This window comes from Candoia aspera, chromosome 2 (assembly GCF_035149785.1).
Source record: "Candoia aspera isolate rCanAsp1 chromosome 2, rCanAsp1.hap2, whole genome shotgun sequence".
Classification (NCBI taxonomy): Eukaryota; Metazoa; Chordata; class Lepidosauria; order Squamata; family Boidae; genus Candoia; species Candoia aspera.
This window is the reverse complement of record NC_086154.1, coordinates 263,177,573-263,183,572: the sequence shown is the minus strand read 5'-3', so window position 1 is coordinate 263,183,572 and position 6,000 is coordinate 263,177,573. Positions and strand designations below refer to the sequence as shown.

Below are 6,000 nucleotides of genomic sequence, written 5' to 3'. Positions count from 1 at the left end.
TAGTGAGCAATAGGTGGTGGTGCCTTAGAGGAAGGCTGTTGAATCATGCATTCCGTCCAGAAGTCATTCTTGACCTGTCTATACAATTTTCCTTAAGTATGCCAGGGAAACCAGCAATTACTTCTTGTCAGGCTACGAATAAGTACTTACGAGCTCTATCGTTGCCTTCAATACTTGTCAGAATAAAGAGGCAAAGGATGCACTGAGTAGGCACGCACTGGGGTTCCTCTGGCAGCCAGTCAGAACCCCATCCTGGAGGAAGAACAACTCTCTTACGAGTTCTGTAGAGGAAAGGAGAGCAAAGACATTTGAACAAAGGAGATGGGTGAATTTTAGCAAGGAGTCCTCGGGGGTATTTGTTTCTAGTGCTTGAGCAACCATCAACCCAGAGTGCTTTCTGAGCAAAGGGAGATCTGGATCTTTGGGACAAACACGTACCTTATGCCTTCCACTTCATAAGGGTTGTCTTGGAATCTATAAAACCAATGTGGAAGGTTCATCTATGATGGATGAAGAAGGGACATGTGCCGAATGACACCTATTTGCATATCTTTCTGTGTGAAACAGCAGACAGCTCCCCTGAGGAACAGCCACATCTGCGATGGAATAAAGACCGTTTCATTTCTTCAACCTTCCGTGACCCGTTTCTCTTTAAGTAACGTTTCTTCCTAGTCCACTTAATTTAGAGGAATGTCTGTGGCTGGACGCTGGCTCTTAAACCTCATTAGGTTTGTACTTTAAGAAACTGGTCTGTGGCCTTGGCCAGTTCTTACTCACAGTCTCCCACAATCTCAGTGCTGAATGTCATGTTTTCCATTCAAAAAACACACTGGACCAATCAGCAGTTAATGGTATGTTGACCTTAGTGGCAGCTTAATGTTTGCAAAGCTGGCTACAACAGGGTTTGTTATCTATGTCTTTTCGTCTTAAAAAGAAAGGTGCAGTTGCAACCCAAGTATTCAGTCGATTGTAATTATTTTAACATTTGATGTTTAGGAATTATATAAAATCAAATGTGTGGATTCATCTGGAGTGTCCTTTTTCCACGGATGCCATGCATAACAGTTTCAGAGGATGCTGAACCTTTTTAATTTTATATGGCAATTTGCAATCTGCAGGATTTGTTTCTAAATAGATGACTCAAAGCATCACACACTGAGTAAGGTGAAATCGAAAATACACCCACGCACAGATATAGAGAGAGAAGTAACATGTATTTGCCTGCTGCCATCCCAGTTTCTAGAATGTTATAATTAATGCTCATGGAAACTTTTGAGTTTGGCGGAAGTCAATAGAAAACTGGAACAAAGAAGAAAATCATTAATTTTCTTCCCCCTTGTCAATGTTCAGTGGAAATTTTAATATGTAAAAGTTACATTTTCAATCTGTTGAAAATCAGTTTATCCTGTGAGGAATCTGTTCTAGTACATGCAAAAGGTAACTCAACATTATAGCTGACTTAAAAGCCATAGGGCAGAAATGGAAAACAAAGGATTGTAAAGCTTGGTTAGTAATTAACCATTTTGTGAGGTTGCAGAATATTGTAAAAACTAATCAGAGGGACTGGGTTTGCAAATAATCTAAGCCACAAAAAAAATCTCTTAGCAAAGGTTAAAATTAACAAAGCGGAATATGTCCACATGCAGCTGTATTTATAATTATGCTGGTCAATGGGGTAGGGTGTGAAAGAAATTACTTTTGCTAAATTCCCCCTGTTCCCCCAGATGATGCCACTGTAGTGACATTACCAGAGGAAGTGGGACTGCAAATTTTGCCCCAGTTCCCCAATCTGATTTAGGATATATTTTTTTTAAGGACAAATTTTTATTCCCATTTTATTCCTTTATTTTTTTAAATGGAAAATTATCTTTAGGTTCTGCTACATTTTATTAGTACAGTTGTGGCCAGCTCAAGGCACACTGGCCCATAGATTCCCTTTCCCAGGTATAGAGCACCATCTTGAAAAACAGACTGAAGATACAGATGAGACCTCTTAAAAGTGTCAGAATCAGAATACAGAACAGCTCTTACAGCAAAATTGCAATTATTCTTTTGGCACCCAAATGCATGTTGCAGTTTCCAGCTTCAAAACTGGGAGTTCGTGGCTTGACTTACAAGGCCTGGCTGTGCCTTGTAAGTTTTATCTTGTTTTCATGCCCACTACATGCTGCAAATGCTTACCTGCCAAGATTCTGCTTTGGAAGGGAGGATGGTGGTGGTAGGATTCTTCTAACTAGTCCAGAAACAAAGGTATCAGTGTTAAATACTGTACTTGTAAAACTCTCCATCCAAGCACATTTTTAAAAATTCACCCAAACTTATAATTAGTTTTTTAAAAATTCATCCAAACTGAGGAATTTGTTAAAAAATAAAATTGCACTATCAGTCTTATATGCTCACTTAAACCCTTTCACCTTTAAGAATGGATAATAAGATTACCATAAAAAATCCAGAACGTTATAGAGAATTGTGTGATGAATATGTTGTGATCACTTGTGTTGCTTTTAGCCTGGGCTTTCCGTGTGGTTTTATGTTTTATCTGTTTTCATGGAGTTTTCTGTATGCCACCCAGAGTCCATCAGAGTTGGGGGGCTATCATAAATTTAAATAAATAATTAAACCACCATCTATATGTGTGTAAAACATTTGAAACTCAGTCCATAAAACGTTGAGAACCAGAACCTATTCCATAAAAACCTGTAAAAGTTCCATAAATGGAAGTTCTGGAGTGAAAAGTGATTCCAGCTATATTTATCAGAAGCAGAATGAGGTGTCTTCTTGTGCATTTTTCCCCTCTGGTTAGTCGTTTGATGCCAGCTACCAATCTTCATTAGCAGAGGGAAGCCACATGATGATTAAAGCTCACTAATAACCATAGTTAGTGTTGAACAGATTAAGCTTCGCAATAATGCTGAGATCTATAGTTATCCCCCCTCCTTAAAGAGACAAGTAAGCTATCAAATCACCATCTTCAGCTGTTTCATGAAGCGTGTATTGCAAGAACTGTGTACATGTTCATGGGCACAGAGGAGGTTCCAGGTTCAAGAGACCTAGGAAAGGTCTCTCCTTGACACCATGCCCTCAGTCACTATATTGAATTTTTCCTAAGATGTCCTCAAACTGTGGAATTATAGACGATTTTGTCTGTTTGCTGTGCAATGCTTCCAATACAGTACAATGCATTTAAATGTTTTAATTTCCATGATGTGTGTAGTCCTGGATCCTGCACTCTATTTCTTCCTAATCTTCTAGGAGATGATTAGGAGGAATCCTATGGATGTTGACTCTGAAGGAACATCTACTTCAGGGTTTCTGAAGCAGGGTTCCATGTGATGGAGTTTTTAAAAGTTAATAAAAGAACTCCAAGCAGCTAACAACAATCTTGCAAAGTAGAAGCATGAACCAAAAAGAAACTTGCTCATTAAGCTTAATTACTTTCAGAAAGGAATTCAGTCTTCACACAGTAGTTAGATGAAGAGGAAAAAAAAAAGGTAGCTTACATTTATTCAGGAGATCTGGATACAAGTAGCTTCATAGTAGAAAGCACTTACTGATCACTGGTTCTTTGTAGACATTTTCTATGGAAATAGAAATGTCTGCGTGCAAGTGAGATGAAAGGATGAGAGCTGCAGTCTGCAGCACCTCCTGTTTGCAGGTGTGCCAAAAGGTAATGGAGATTGTTAATCCCCAAACCCAAGAAGAAGGAGGAAGTGGAAATCAGGTTACCCTTTTGACATTCCACAAGCACAATAGAGATGTGTCTATTAGAGAAACCCCCTTTTTATGCTTATGACAATGCTGAGTTCACCCCCTGTCCTAACAGCCAGGAACCACGCTGAGACAAGGAATAGGTCTCTAGTGCTTTATTACTGCTACATAAGACAGAAAATCCTAACTGAAGAAGCGTGGGAAAAACCCAGACAGATAAACCCCAAAGGTTAAGGCGGGTCTGATCTGTGTCTCTTTGAATGGCTGCTTAACTCCTCAGTACTACGCATGTGTTTTCCCCCCTGGATAGGGGCCCCCTCCTGCTCCCCATCAGTACTCATGACACCTCCTGACAATTCCCACTCCATGGACATCTAGGGTTCTGCAAAAGGGCACTTGGGGTTCCCTGGGAGATCCCAATTTATTTAAAAAATGATTTCAAATTCTGGCAACTTCACATCAAAGAGGTAAGTATCATTATTTTTAGTTTAAGAACACTGTTAGTGCATATATACAGGCTCACGCATGAAACGGATATAATCATTTTGTAACTTCCGGCCTATATTTGAGCCTGAACAAGCAAGGGTTCCCCGAGGCCTGAAAAATATTTCAAGGGTTCCTCCAGGGTCAAAAAGTTGAGAAAGGGTGTTCTACTTTATAAAAAGGATTTTCTTCCGTGGTAACCTGGAAGTCAAATAACCATTAGCAGGAGAAGGATGGGAGGCCCTTGAATCCAAGTCCCTGCTGAAATCAGAATTAAAGCATCTCTTTCCAACATTAGTCCACCCTCTGCTTAAATACATCCTGAGCTCTTGAAGAAAAGACAGGATGTAAGTCCAGCAAATTCTCCTGTGGAAATTCCAATTTTGGAGGACCATTTATGGCAGGGAGCGGGAAGTCCTGTCCATGAGAAGCAGGAACTTTCTTGAGCATGAAGAAACCTTTGCCGGGTGATGGGTCTCCTTGGAGGAGCCAGTGGTCTTGACTTGGTAGAAGGCAGTGTCCAGGCTCCAGGACTGTGTCTTCCTTAGACATAACTGTCATTCTGTTTTCCCCCTCCATTCTGAAGACCACCACCACCGAGGGCTATGAATAGCATCGCTTTCCCTTCCTCAACCCTCACTTTTTTGCTACCTTGAACTCTCTCCCATCCTGCCCGGGCAGAGGGACATCTTGGAAGGCATGAAAGCAGTTCCTGTATTTCTGGTGCCAAACTTCTGTTGTTAAAAGAAACTCTTTTCTGAAGGCAGTAGAAAAGTTGTTAAAGTTGCACACACGTACACTGGCACACAGAGAAATATATGCATTTAGGGATTCATAAGAAAACGTCACGAAAGTGGCATCCCCCCCAAAGGGTCAGACATGACTCGGTGCTTGCGCAGGGGACCTTTCACATTTCCACCATAGGTATATTTACATGTATTTAATTTTATTGGTAATTTCTGTGTGTGTATGTATATGTAGGTTATTACTGTTTTTAATGATTTTTGTTGTTTTTCGCCATTTTGTTGTATTGTTTTTGTGCTTTTTAACTTTGTAATGGGCAGCTATATGAAATGACTGAATAAAACGAACAAATTATGTTACAATTTGTTTTTATTGTAAACTGCTCGGAGTTGCTCTTTGAGTGAGATGGGCAGTGACTAAATTTGAAATATAAATAAACAAAGATGTATTTTATATATATATATGTAATATAAACATAAATATAGACATAAAATAGTTTATTAATGGGCCTGAAGAGCCTCGCAACGGCCACCCTTCCTCAGCAAGACGCCGATCCCGCCTTTTTTTTGGAGGCGGGAGGTCACGTGCCAGGGACGTCACCCCGGCTCCTCCTCATTCGCAGGCGAATCGGTCACGTGGGGACTGCCAAGCAGCGGCGAGACTTCCTTCGGAATCCCCGCCTGCCCCTCGCTCGCTCCCCGTTCTCCGACAATGTCAAGGTCACGTGACCGAAGACGCCAGCCACGAACTCCGGGATGGGAAAAGAAAAGGGCGCGAAGCGGGGGTTGCTGCGCAGGCGTCGACCGCCAATGCGCCTCCTCCGGCCGGTCACGTGTGGCGGGAGGGGGAGACGGAGGGGAGGGGTCACGTGACCGTGGTGGGCGCCGCCGCCGCTGCTACTGCCGCTGCCGCCGCTTTGTGAGCACGTTGGGCAGGTAACGAGCGCGCGTCCGCGGCGGGGGGCGACGGCGGCGGCCCCGCGGACGGGGGTCGGCCGGCCGGCCTCCCTCGGGGCGCGGGGGGGCGCGGAGGGGCTGCCCAGGGGCGCGGGCAGAGGCGCCTCCC

General features: G+C 42.7%; 1 protein-coding gene across 2 annotated transcripts in view; it reads left to right on the top strand.

Annotated features, from left to right (window-relative positions):
* Positions 1-5,780: 5,780 nt before the first annotated feature.
* UBAP2 (ubiquitin associated protein 2) overlaps positions 5,781-6,000 on the top strand; it is an 82,747-nt gene continuing 82,527 nt past the window's right edge. For both annotated transcript variants that reach the window (XM_063295887.1, XM_063295886.1), the window contains exon 1: positions 5,781-5,870. The gene's annotated coding sequence lies outside the window, so the exon portion shown is untranslated. The remainder of the gene's footprint in view (positions 5,871-6,000) is intronic.